The sequence below is a fragment of the Ascaphus truei genome, chromosome 3 (assembly GCF_040206685.1).
Source record: "Ascaphus truei isolate aAscTru1 chromosome 3, aAscTru1.hap1, whole genome shotgun sequence".
NCBI classification, from domain to species: domain Eukaryota; kingdom Metazoa; phylum Chordata; class Amphibia; order Anura; family Ascaphidae; genus Ascaphus; species Ascaphus truei.
Window position 1 is genome coordinate 418,338,811 of NC_134485.1, and position 14,920 is coordinate 418,353,730.

General features: G+C 45.1%; 1 protein-coding gene across 1 annotated transcript in view; it reads left to right on the top strand.

Annotated features, from left to right (window-relative positions):
• The window catches only part of ARHGEF17 (Rho guanine nucleotide exchange factor 17), a 360,267-nt gene that overhangs the window by 260,053 nt on the left and 85,294 nt on the right, over positions 1-14,920 (top strand). The gene's annotated exons all lie outside the window — the stretch shown is intronic.

The window sequence follows — 14,920 nt, forward strand, 5'->3', positions numbered from 1 at the left end:
ACCAATGGTTTAGGATTAACTGTACACGACATAAATGTCTTGTTACATCAAAGCCATATTTTCTTTTCATTGCATAGTGATACCCCCCCCCTTCCTTCCTTCCTCCAGTATAAGGATGGCTCATGTAAACCTGTTAGCCCCCTGTGCCTTTCAGACATGTGGTAACCAAGGCCACATCCATAGTAGAACGCGCTATCTTCCGCGCTCCTCCGTGACCCGGCATCAGGCTTGAAATACAAACTTGTTTGTATTGTGAACTGCGCATATACATTGGCGTCCTAGTGTTTGTTTCAGCGCAAGCTACGCATCCTGCCCTATGGACGCGGCCTAAGGATATCACTGATTCCGTCGCCTTTGACGTTTTGAAGTCTTTGTGTTTGCTGTTCTGCTCAGTTCCTGCCAAGAAGAATCAGTCCACTTTTTCTTTCCCCTTTAAAGTAGAGTTTTGCGTGTTCGGGCTCAGAGCAGTTTTTGCGTGTTGGCCTGGAAATGAATACTTGTTGGTGTGTTTGAAGGAAGGCACATCATGTGTCTGTAATTAATTGTCCAAATTTGTCTCAAACTCAAAACCCAAGCAAACCAAAGGCATGAAACCACTTTATTTGTATCAAATTATTTTCTAATGCACTACTCGCCAAGAAACTCTGTACTAGAGCGCGTGCAGGAACTTAGGGAGGACGCCCATCCCAGACCTACAACCGGGACCTACGGAAAACATATAGGGGAACTGCGAAGAAGACCAACAAATGGCGGGCAACACGAATAGGAGCAAGAAAGCTTTGCTCTTGGCTTTACGGTATTTGGAGCCTTACTCTAGCCCCCAACTTCTTACCCTGCTGACGCGGAGACAAAATCCCTTCAGTTTTCGAGAATAGGGAACTGTGCCATTTCTTCGTACAATTGTAATGAAGTGATTCCTTCCAAATCGTTCACACAAGCCCACAAATTGTGCCAAAGACAGATGGCAAGTGACATGAGTCAGGAAGAATCGTCCCAAGCAGCACACAGGATCCTGCAAAAGGGAATGTCCAGTAACATCCAGACATTCAATGCCTAGAACAGAATGAAGACAAAAAAAAGTGCACAACGCTCATAGGGTAGTAAATTTAGTGACACAAAATTAATTAAAAAAAAGGGGATAAGTATTCAGCATACATCAAAAACAATCTTTATAAGCATACCATATGACAAGACATATGTTACCAACGCTGGAACCGGATCACTTAGGACACTTTCTTCAGTTGATCTCACGATGAAGAAACTTCAATCGATCTACCCCTCTCTGTTGCCGACACTGATAGGCACATGGAATCCTCTTAAGAGTTGGTAGTGACAAAGAGTCCTCACTACCATCCGTATTCCACCTAGCACAGTCACTACCAGCGTGGGTTACGTTAGGTAGCAAAAAGAGGCAGATTTTTGGTAACCGTCCAAGTAAAAGGTTAGTCAGGAGATACTCGCACTTCAGCCCAAACCTAAAGCACCGATGGTGCACGGCAGCGAGTAGTGACATCACTGTGCGGGCGCCGCAATATTGAAGCGCTTGCGACAGTAAAAGCCAAAAACTCGTAAATGCACCTGCGCGGACCACAGACAGGGTGCTTGAAGCGGATAAAACGACTGGTAACAACAATAAAAACTCCTACGCGTTTCGTAGTTAAAACGCCACATCGTCAGGGAGTACATTTACTACACTATGAGCGTTGTGCGCTGGTTTTTTGTCTTCATTCTGTTCTAGTGCATGTGGGGTGCTGGGCCACCCCTGTTCTGCAGCTGCAGACTCTCTCTTAATTACCTTTATTAAGGTTATATACTACTTATTTAGGTTATCACTGTTTTGATGTGTTTATTCTTTCACATTTTTTGATTGTATATTTTGGGTTCTGATTTTCTTCAGGTTTATATCACTTGAATCACTTTGTGTATTTTTTTTATATCTATCCCTGGATCTATTTTAGTAGTGCACTTTTCTTTTTGTTTCTTATAAATCAATGTCGTTTTTGTTCCTTGTCAATGCAATATATGAACCAATATGAATCAATGCAGGAACCTATAGTTGTAATCTTTGTCCACATTGGGGTTTTTCACAGATTACATCCTAACATAATTGGCTTCAACACAGATTTTGCCAAAAATGAAGAAAACAAACCATACACAATTTCCCACCATAGTTTCTATGTTTCAGACTAATCTCATTTATGACCTAAAGCAGCAAACCCAGTTTTTATTTTCTCTATAATCTGAACTGCCAGGTGCCCCAGAACTTGAGCCCCAGTATAACTAGCCCAAAGGATACCATGCTTCCTGATATGTTTACCATGTGCTGGTAAAATCAAAGATGTCTGCCAGAGTCACCTAGTAAGAAACAGACATTGTGGCTTCCTATTGCCTGTGGAAATGAGACTTGGGTGGTGGCAATATTGATTTCCCAAAAGAAATGATACACAAAAAGCTTAGAAATCTCAGGGACCTGGGGGTACGCATAGATAAAAACAACACGGTGCAGCTCTGTGCCGGCCTGATGGCGGTGCCACTGCACATAGCCCTGTGGTTACGGAGGCCCCACGCTCTTTCCCACAACAATTAAACTGATTGCCCTGGGAGAGCATGGGGCCTCTGTAACTCCTACCTTCTCCTACGCCATCTCTTCCTGCAGGGTCCCTCATCATGGCGCCATGACAACGGGGCATCCTGTATGACATCCTGTTGTCATAGCAATGCAACGCCATTTGGCATCGCGGCGACATGACGAGCGACCCTGCAGGAAGAGAAGGAGAAGTGGCCCCACACCACATGTCTGCACCGAGCCTCACAATATTCCCAGCCAGTTCCCGTTCAGTTCCTGGGGATCCCCCTCCAGATCTAATTCTATGAGAAAGAAAACAAGTTAAATGACTAGAGATGTTGCTGCTCTATTGCTGGAAGGTGCTGCCACCTCGGGGACCATAACCCCTCCCACACTAGAGATCACGTGTTTGCTCTCCGGAGCGCTAACACGATCGCGTCCTCCTTCTTGTGATGTTGACTGAATGGGGGTCTTCCCCTTCCAGTTAGTTTGCGATCAGCCCTCCGGTGTGAGCAGGAAAACGGTAACCTGATGACGTACAGAATCCAGGGAGCCGCCATTCTTCATGAATGTAGAGCACTGAATAGGTCCATTTTATATTTGTCTTGAAATGGGGCTATAACATGAAGCAAACTATGCCCCGTGTTTTGTGAGACTTATAGGTTTTTAATTCTTCATTTACAAAGAAATAAAAGTACCTTAAATTGCAGCCCTGCTGTCCATTTCAATAAATGCACATATAAAAAATGGTTTCAAGTAGTCTCGGGTTAAAATGTCTGCACTTAAGGAGCTATGCAGAATGAAAAGCCCCCATCAGGGGTACAGCAAATCAATTGTGTAGGGTGATTTCGTGGGCACAACGTACTCAGCAGTTCAGCATTAGTCAGACCTCAACCTTTCACTCCAGAGCGTATGAACTTTTTGTGACTTTGATTGTTCACTTGGTATTTTAAATAGACTGAACTGAGGTGTTATACACATTTTCTTATGGAAGCTCTTTTACAATAAAACAATGGTGACACAGTACGTCCGCCTAGATGCCTTGTGTGCATCTAGTGTCTGTACGTCTTCAGAAGAAGATAGAGGCTGCTATTATTTATTTCTTAAGGAACATCATTTGATGCTTCCTATGTCATGAATCCAGATGTAGAAGAATGAAGATATCACTATGTTAACATGTTGAGCCTCCTGTGCCAGTCTGAGATGTCACACTTCACCTAATTTGGTCGGATCACATTGATTTTCTGCCCCAGAGTGGTTATTACTTGCGGTATCTAGGGTGGCCAGGTGGCTTGTCCCAAAATACTGGACAAAATGGTGAAAGGTGTGACACATGCGAGAATCGTTGGTGAGGCATGTAATATAGTAAGCGCAGGTGGCGCGCGTGTTTAGTGCCTATAGGCCAAACGGTGATGCGCGCAGCTAGGAGGCGTGGCCATGACGTCACAACGGTAGGCCGGACTGTGATTGGCTTACAGTGTCACGTTACACGGTAGCCGCTCGAAAATACACATTTCTTTGTATTTCCACACAGCTGCCGCGCCAACGCTGTCTGCCGTGCGCGCACATCGGCACTGGATAAACTGTCACAGGGAGACAGGTATTTATCATTGCCTCGCGCCAGCGCTTGGTATAATACCAGCCTGAGGAAGAATGTTATTTAGAAATGACCTGACAGTTATGTAGTTTTTTCCAAATTTCACTCCAAGTATTCACCAATTTGCACCAATTTATATTCTGTTTCGTAAAAAATCTGGGGAGGGGTCTTGGGAGGGAGCACCCTTCCGAGGATTGTTTTTTTTTTAGGAAATAGAATATGAAATTGATGCAAATTGGTGCATGCTTGAAGTGAAATTTAGAACAAATTAGGTAATGGTCAGATCATTTATAAATAACTGACCTGCAGTCATACAGGCCCATGGCGAGCAATACTGCACCCCTCCTCATCACTCCCCTTATCCTCTCACCCCCCTCGTCCTCTCACCCCCCTCCCCTCATCCTCTCTCATCCCCCCTCCCTTCATCCTCTCTCATTCCCCCTCCCTTATCCCCTTTCACCCCCCCTCCCTTCATGCCCTCTCATCCCCCTCTCCTTTCATCATCTCTCGCACCCCCTCTCTTCATCCTCTCACCCCCCCTTCATCCTCTCACATCCCCCCATCCCTTCATCCTCTCTCATCCCCCCCTTCATCCTCTCACCCCCTCCTTTCGTCTCACACCCTCCCTTCATCCTCTCACCCCCCTCCTTTCATCCTCTCATTCCCCCCCCTTCATGCTCTCATCCCCCCTCCCTTCATCCTCTCATTCCCCCCTCCCTTAATTTTCTCATTCCCCTCCCTTCTTCCTCTCACCCCTCCCTCATCCCCTCTCCCTTCATCCTCTCTCATCCCCCCCTTCAGCCTCTCTCATCCCCCCTCCCTTTAGCCTATCCCCCCTCCCTTCATCCTCTCTCATCCCCCCTCCCTTCAGCCTCTCTCATCCCCCCTCCCTTCAGCCTCTCACCCCTCCCTTAATCCTCTCATCACCCCCCTTCCTTAATCCCTTCATCCTCTCTCATCCCCCCTCCATTCATCCCCTCTCATCTCCCTCCCTTCATCCTCTCTCAACCCCGCTCCCTTCATCTTCTCACCACCCCTAAATTCTCTCTCATCCCCCTCCCTTCATCCTCTCTCATCCCCCCTCCCTTCATCGTCATCACCCCCCTCCCTTCATCCCCCTCGATTCATCCTCTCATCCCCCTCCCTTCATCCTCTCACCCCTCCCTTCATCCTCTCTCATCCCCCTCCCTTCATCCTCTCTCATCCCCCTCCCTTCATCCTCTCATCACCCCCTCTTCATCCTCTCTCATCATCCCCCCTCCGTTCATCCTCTCTCATCCCCCTCCCTTCATCCTCTCTCATCCCCCTCCCATCCCCCTACCATCATCCTCTCTCATCCCCCTCCCTTCATCCTCTCATCCCCCTCCCTTCATCCTCTCATCCCCCCTCCCTTCATCCTCATCACCCCCTCCCTTCATCCTCTCTCATCCCTCCTCCCTTCATCCTCTCTCATCCCCCCTCCCTTCATCCTCTCTCATCCCCCCTCCCTTCATCCTCTCTCATCCCCCTCCCTTCATCCTCTCTCATCCCCCTCCCTTCATCCTCTCTCATCTCCCTCCCTTCATCCTCTCTCATCCCCCTCCCTTCATCCTCTCATCCCCCTCCCTTCATCCTCTCACCCCCCTCCCTTCATCCTCTCACCCCCCTCCCTTCATCCACTCTCATCCCCCTCCCTTCATCCTCTCTCACCCCCCATCCCTTCATCCTCTCTGACCCCCCCTCCCTTCATCCTCTCTCACCCCCCTCCTTGTTATTATCACCCCCAAAGGACAGCCAGAGAAGACACACACACACTCACTCAAAACAGTACAAATACACACACACACACACACAAAACAGAACAAATCCACACACACAACAGTAAAAATACACATACACAAAACAGTACAAATCCACACACAAACACACAACAGTACAAATACACACACACACACACACACACACAAAACCGAACAAATACACACACACAAAACAGTATAAATACACACACACAAAACAGTATAAATACACACACACACACACACACACACACACACACACACACACACACACACACACACACACACACACACACACAAAACAGTATAAATACACACACACATACACACACACAAAACAGTATAAATACACACACACAAAACAGTATAAATACACACACAAAACAGTATAAATACACACACACACACAAAAAAAAAACAGTATAAATACACACACACATACACACACACAAAACAGTATAAATACACACACACAAAGCAGTATAAATACACACACAAAACAGTATAAATATACACACACACACACACAAAACAGTATAAATACACACACACAAAACAGTATAAATACACACACACAAAGCAGTATAAATACACACACAAAACAGTATAAATACACACACACAAAACAGTACAAATCCACCCACACACACAACAGTACAAATACACACAAATACACACACACACACACACACACAAAACAGAACAAATAGACACAGCCTCACCTCTCTCTACTACATCCTCCCCCCCCTGCTCTTTGGCCCCACCCCCAGGTTCCTGCCACCTCCTCCTGATTGGCTGCATTACACAGCAGCAGCCAATCAGGATGGAGGAAGCTGCCCAGCCCCCTAGCAGCAGCAGCCCTGCTCTAACCCTTCTCAGGGGAAATCCTGTGATTGGTTACGAAGTCCGGAGACATAATACCAGACATATACATGACAAAGGCCGGACTCTTTGACAAAGGCCGGTTGCGACTGAAACGCGTCAGAGTATTTGCTGTTTTTATGTGCCAATAAATCTTTTTTGTACCCAGTATCCTGCAAGTTTGGTCCTATGCTATTTTTCCCTGGCAGATGCACCGCCATCCACGAATTTTCTACATTGCATACCATTTCGGTAGGAGCACGCCTCACAGCACCTGGTGTCACGGGAATTGAGATAGGATATAATATACACCAAATAACTGGGTTGAACTGAACACGGCTTAGATATATTAAAAAGAATTTATTCCTTAGATAGGTGAACACAGCAGATAGTACAAATAACAGACAAGAAATAGCACTTACTTAGGGATTGGAATGTAGAAGTAATCAGGAAAACAGGATTAGCAATTCAACAGCAATCAGGCATCAATCAGTTGGTAAAATGAAGACAAAGGATATAGGCTGACACCAGTTTATATATAATTTCAGTCCTATATCTATCATTGAGTGCAGGCTATTGGAGAACAATTACCTGCACCCAATCTCTAACGTGGGAACATTGATAACCCATGCCCCCCAGCTAGTTGGCACATGCGTACTTTGGGCCCTGGGGGTCTCATTTCTTTAGCCCCACACAAAAGTCAGGGCGCGGACTTGTCTACCAGATGGGGGACCTGGTCAGAAAACTCTTTGTTTGTAGGTGTGAGTTATAGCACTTATAGACCACTCAAGCCCTGCATTTCTCCGCCCTAATGTATACAGCTAGGGTGGCTGAGCCTTTGATCAGGGGGTCTGTTGTAGACAATAGGTCGCCCCCCTGAGCATTTACATTCCAGATTGCAGGAATCTTCGCGGGCTTTTATCCCCGCTTTAAAATTCAATACAGTTTTTAATATTAAGACATATTAAAATAATCCGTTCTGTTGGGCCGAGCGGGCTGAAACCGGCCAGTCTCTCATGCCGGGTGTGACTCTCCATGATGGCCAAGTTTCAGCTCGCTGCGACCTTCCAGACCGGAGATACACAAATGCAGTTTAAAACTTTTATTACTTGAACACAGGATTCTCCGCTTTAAAATGAATCTCTGCTTTTCACTCTTTTTCCATTGAAATCAACGGGCTCCGCCGCTATAGGCTTCCAATGGAGCAACTCCGCCGTTGAAGTCAATGGGTTCCGCCGCTATAGTCTTTCAATGGGGCAACTCCGCCATTAAAGTCTATGGGGAAAATCACCAATCTTTACAGTTGGTTGGTCGGAGAGGGCTGGGAATGGCCATGCAGTCATGCCGGAATGGCCATGCAGTCATGCTGGAACAGTGACTACAGGTGACCCAAATCCCAGCCCTCTGGTACTCCCAAAACCGGAGATATGGGCTTACACTTTTTATGCTTTCGGACTTAGCCGTTTTCTCGCGCTGTTCTTTTCTCCGCCATTGGAGTCAATGGCGCGACCCGCTTGGCGAGCGCGACCCTTGCTGGGGGTCCTGGATTCTCGGACCCGGTGGTGGTCGAGTGTGGGGGTGCCTAGGAGCTAGGGGCAAAAATAATTTTATTTCTAGGTGCCCTAGAACCTAAGGTTCCCACACCAATTGCAGTTGACCTTGAACTCAGCGATAAAAGCTCTTTTTAAAGACATTGTATCCGCTCTTGCGGTCTGCGGTTTGGATGGCTGCCAACCCGTTCCTGGAGGTCGGCGTTGAGGAATCCCCATTGAAGTCAATGGGCCCATTGACTTACAATGGGAAACCGCAGCTCCTCCTCTCGGACGCCACCTGCTGGTCTTCGCTGGAAACAGGTCCAAAACCGCTGGATTTGCCATTAAATTGAATGGAGCTGCAATGGCGACCTATGGGACACTGCAAAATGGAGCCTGAAAAGGCGGGAACATGGAACAAAGGACTATAATCATTTCCTAATTATTAACCCTTCTCCTCCCGAACGGATCCCAGTGTGTGTGTGGTTCAGACACTGAAATGGTGACAATGCATGATGACACGGAAATACACATTTGAATGTTGTAGCAAGGTAAAAACCACATTCCTGGACCGCAGTCTAGTTAACCCCTTGCCTCCCTGGTGAGGTCAGGGGGTGGCCATATGAGGTGCAACCTCTTTAATACCGGGCCAATCCCCCTCTCCCTCTACACTTGGATCTTCAGTGATTTGTGAGTTATTCTTGCTTTATCCCATTTGTTACACTGTACCTCACCCAGTGACACCCACACAAAATTACCTCTTACAAAGGTTAGTGGGAGTCCACACAGAGTGGCTTTCAACAGGTTACAAGTGACATGGTTATACTGATTAACAACGCTGTGTGTATTTGGAAAGACTATTGAATCCTTATAATCACTACATGGACATTCCCTGTGAGCATTGCATAGGAGTCCAATCTCCTATTCCTTCACCTTTAGTGCGAGTATAAAACGAAGCATTTCTTCCTTCCACTTTAGACTCTTGATAAAGGTTTCAGCCCAAAACGTCGAGTCTCAGTTACCAGGGGCACAGCCTACTATTTTTCTATGACTTGTGTTAAGGTTTTTTTTACCTTTACATTGCATTTTTATATTGTATGTATTAGATCTATATACAAGTTGTGTGTTTACTTTTGTGATCATTTGAGTCTCTGACTGTGATCTCTCTGCACTGTTGCATTAGATTTAATATACATGTTTTAACATTTGGTGACTTGGTATTTATTTGACTTTTCACTGCTCATCTTGACGATTTGATTTACCTTGTATATAAAACCATGAAGCTCTGCTGTTACCTTCAGCATGAAGTCCTTCAGTCCCATGGCTGTAAAACTAGTGCCTAAAGAGTCTGCTTTGTGTAAGAAAAATGAATGAAACAGGATTATTCTCTTCTGATGAATATGGTGCCTTGTATTTGCACCAGAATCGCCATCATTCACATAAATAACTACCTCGTTGACATGCTAAAGAACTAATTATGGCTGGGGTTCTCGATTCCAGTCCTCAAGACCCCCTAACACCCTGTTGGAGGGTCTTGATGATTGGAGTTGAGAATCCCTGAACTATGAAGATGTTTTACCTTTTGTGGTCCCTTTATAAAATATGTTATGATATATTGTGAACCAAACACAATAATAAGGTTATGGAGAGTTAAAAAAAAAAAAAGAAAGAAAAAAAAATTGTGGTAAAACCCCTCTTCTATGCAACGCAAAGACAAAACCCCTCATCTATGCAACGCAAAGACAAAACCCCTCTTCCATGCAACGCAAACACAAAACCCCTCTTCCATGCAACGCAAAGACAAAACCCCTCTTCCATGCAACGCAAAGACACTTGTGCATTCCTTCCACAGGTAAACTGCAGACGAGGATTCTGGGTAATGGCATGTAGCAAACACAGGCAAAAGAAACTCCAGCATCAGAGAAGCCACATTAAGAGGTACAGGGAGTTACTTCTGAAATAGCGACAGTGCAGATCGGGAACTACCCCACATAGACTATTCTCGCCAGTGCGGGTGTCCGTGCAGTAATGCCCGGTCTGTACTATCGCACCTTAATGAATAAGCCCCATATACTGTAGTACCGGTAATAAACTATTCTCCAGTCAGGTCAGTTGTGTGTAGACACTGCAACTGTTCCATTCAGCTAAGATAATGCCATACAAATCTTGCAAATGTTCACATGGTTATTCCTTAGTTGACATATAATACTTTTTTAAGTCTTGTTCAGTATGGATAATACTACATCACGATAATCTTTTGGACGTAGTACTCGGCAGTTATTAAAGACATGCATTAAAAGGCTGTTCCTGTTAATAAAATGTGAATATCCGTATAGATGTCGCCTGCAAATAATTCTGCGCATCACTCATGTTCCGGGCGTTTCTGTTGTCTGTCGCCCGGTTACTATTTATTTGTATGTCTTTGGTGTGTCAATCACCCTTTTAGCTGCTATGTGACTGGTTGTGATACAATGGTTCCTGCTTTGAATACGCAGTAATTACTGTTATTAGACCTTGGCAATATGTTATTATTTGCTGCCACCAACGACACGTCTGCATATTGTACCAGTCACATGGTTGCCTCCGCGAGTGAAAAATACTGCACTAGCCAGAGTGTATCATAAGGATTTTGTGTACTTTTTGTTTTATTTTCATTAAAACCCCGGAGACTGATGATCCCTTTATAGCCAGCAGGGTCTGTAACGCGTTGCACTGGAAAGGGTTAACTGGAGGCCACAAAGAGCGCAGAAAGTACGGTCAGACCGCGCTTCCTGCCCTGGGAGCTATGAAACGGATTTCAGCACACAGTGGAGCGTGTGGATTTGGGGGAGGGGGGCGAGAGAGACGGAGTTTGTTCCTGCACTGTGGCTCGTGCCATGCTAATGTCACAATCTGTTTAGTTTATAAAGAAATTGGCTCGCCGCTGCTGTTATTTTAACATGCTGCCTGCCAGCGGTCTGGCACTTTACACTTGCGTCATATAGAAAATACACGAGTAGCCACGGGCGCGGGCATCGCTCTCTGAGGGGATTCAGAGGGTAGTGCTTCATATATAGGGGAAATGTAAGAGATACGGGTTACTTTCCCACTGTTAACCTGTTAAACGGGGCAGTCCTTCCGAGAACCAACTGAGGGTGGGGCCAGGTTTAACAGCTTCAATGTAATAATAACTTTATTTCATAGAGCGCTTTTCTCGCAATGGGACTCAAAGTGCTTCACCATTACAGTATAGTGCGCGGTGCGCAGCACATAGGAATGTTACAGGCACAGTCCCTGTCCAGGTGAGTTTATCATCTATGATTTTGGTGCCTGAGGCACAGGGAGATAAAGTGAATTGCCCACGGTCACAAGGAGCCGACACCGGGAATTGACCCAGGCTCCCCTGCTTCAGCCTCAGTGTTCTTCTCAGAGCCAGTCAGTGAGCCACCTCCTTCAGCCACAACATTTGACTCTTGAAGGCTGACGGATTTTATTTGTTAACTTTTAAAACAACGCTTTGGATGGTTTATGATCTGCATGGGCCGTCTTTTGATAACACTGCCTGTCAGATGTGCAAGTGCACCGATTTTGGTCCTGTACATATAAAACTTCTACTGCAAAATGAAATTCTGTATTAATAACCCAAGACGTATTGGCGTTTAGAAACCACGGAACACTCGAGTTGTGTCCTGTGAGGGGTAGTTGGCTTTTTGCTCCCCAGTCCGAGATTCCGGGGGTTCCTCAGCCCAGGTTGTTAGGTCAGTCAACCAAAACCAGAAAGATTTTAGCCATCGCTACAAGCTAATAAAATGGTAACACCTGGTCTAAGAGCAGGGCTAATTCCTGTCCTTCAGGGCCACCAACAGGTCAGGTTTTCAGGATATCCCTGCTTCAGCACAGGTGGCTCAATCTGATCTAAAGCCAAAATTCATCGGTGGTGTTCTCATCTTAACAATATGCAGAAAGCGCACCAGAAAAAGATGCTGGCTACGCACTCGACACTCAAGTGCGATACTTCATCATTTTTTGCCGTCATTAAAAATCAGTATCCAAAAATAACTGCTGTTCAAAAATACAAATTGCTCTATTAGAACAGCAGCACGTCACCGGGATTATCTTGCAGCTACTGTAGCATACGAATGAACGAACTGGTTCCAACATAATGTCCTATGAGTAAGACCTGTGAGTAAAATGATTGGCTATTTCCATAAGTACATACAGTATATACAGTACCAAGAACACTGTGAGAAAGATGTTAAAATGATATACCCTGGGAGGAATCCTAAAAAGAAACCAGTCCATAATGCAATACAATCTCTTTTCAGCTGCAAACAAATGTCCTGATGCGTTTTGCCGTACTTATGCTGAACTCAACTTTTCCTGTAGCTAACCAATAGCCACGCAGACACGCCGAATACTTATCCCCGCTTTCTGTGTACTGCTTTGACGTCACAATTGATCACGTTCATCTATTTATTTCCCAGGTCCAAAAATGTATTTCCTGACCAATTTCTCTTAATGTTGCCAATATGCAGGGAACTAGTAAATGTTATTTATCTGCAGTACTGTTCCCTCTTAATATAAGTTATGTAGACTGGACCCTTATATAATTTCTGTAGAAGCAGTGGATACTAACGTTATTTTGTCTTCTACACCCAAAACCAGCTCTGCCAAACACGTAGCAGACCCACCTCTACCACCGGCTATTTAAGGGTTCCTCTATACTATCCATACTAATACCATTCCCATATCGACTGTTTGCACCTCACTTTAATGTGTGGCAACTTTACCCCGAAAAGACCTTTTATTTTGTGCATATCCAGTTCATTACACCCAGCATGATGTCTTAGCTTCGATCCTCTCTCCTTGGAAGTCGCAGGAATGGGGAGCAGCAAGGATGCTCGTACTGCAGGCTGGGAACCTCTGCAGCAGAGCAACGATAACAAACAGCGAACATGTGCGGTGTGATGCATATTCCTGCTCATTACATCCTCTTAAGATCTTCTAAGTCAGATCCTGCATTCCCCATCAGGGCAGTCAGGCAGCCCGATGTATACGATTGAGGGGAGAGATCCCTGGGCTGATTTCTAAGAACCTCATCTTGGTAGTAAAGTTTATTTGAATGAACTCCTTTGCTGCAGCAGGAGTTTGCACGCGTTAAAGCAGTGAGGTATCGTGGGGAGTTTTGCTTGCCAGCTGGTAACGGTTTCAAGTAAAATTAGACAACATATAAACAGAAAAAGAGCGCACAAAAGAAAGACACTATCAATTCAAAATCTAATCACCGATATCCACACGGTCCCTTCCCAAAGGCTGAACTGGTTGTTCCTATGCCGTGCCTCTGGACCGTGTGGATATTGGTTTTTACATGTTATTGTAAGTTTTTATACTGTTTATATTTTATATAAAGGGACAATATATTTTGAATTGATAGGGTCTTTCTTTTGCGCTCTCTTTTTTTTTTGTTTATATGTTGTCTAGTATGCCAGGTTTGATCGCGGAAGAAAGATTAGAGCAGCATGACTGACCATCTTGGATATTTCTGGAGACGTGCTTTCTGGATTTCTGGAGACGTGATTTCTGGAGACGTGATTTCTGGATTTCTGGAGACGTGACTTCTGGAGACATGTGCTTTTTAGAGATGTTATTTCTGGAGACATATGCTTTCTGGATTTCTGGAGACGTGCTTTATGGATTTCTGGAGACATGCGCTTTCTGGATTTCTGGAGACATGCGCTTTCTGGATTTCTGGTGAAGTGCTTTCTGGATTTCTGGAGACATGCGCTTTCTGGATTTCTGGAGACATGTGCTTTCTGGATTTCTGGAGACACGCGCTTTCTGGATTTCTGGAGACATGCGCTTTCTGGATTTCTGGAGACATGCGCTTACCCAATCTTCAAGTTAATCTAAGATTTGTTTTCTGGGGTCACCGTGATACAGTAGGCAGACTGTTCTCTTGTTTTGGATTTCTGGAGACATGTGCTTTCTGGATTTCTGGTGACATGTGCTTTCTGGATTTCTGGTGACATGTGCTTTCTGGATTTCTGGAGACATGCGCTTTCTGGATTTCTGGAGACATGCTTTTACCCAATCTTCAAGTTAATCTAGGATTTGTTTTCTGGGGTCACCGTGATACAGTAGGCAGACTGTTCTCTTGTTTTGGGTGAGCTTCCTGACACTATATTCTACTTTGTTATATTATGCACGGTCCATAAATCTAATTTTAGGCAGAAATCAAAAGGGTGCATCAGTCAGGAAGAAAGTCCACTTGTCCACCGATGGAGCCCAGTGCAAGAAATGCGGCAGGTGCAGAAGAATTGTGGCATTGGCAGAGCTGTCAATCAATGCAATGCTTCTGGAAGTCACGCCCCACAATGCTTGCATAGGGCTACGTAGGAAGCATAGTAGTGAGTGTAGGCTCTGCCAACACAGCTGTACTCCCCATCCACAATCTTTTCTGTACTCGTCACAATTAACTTTCCACTTGGACCAGATACGTGTTTTTTGTTTGTTTGTTTTTTAAGCTCTGCATGTGTGTAACTGCTGATATAGGGACTTGTCTGGTTATAGCCTTGTGTACCCACATAAGCCTATTCATTTTAAACTA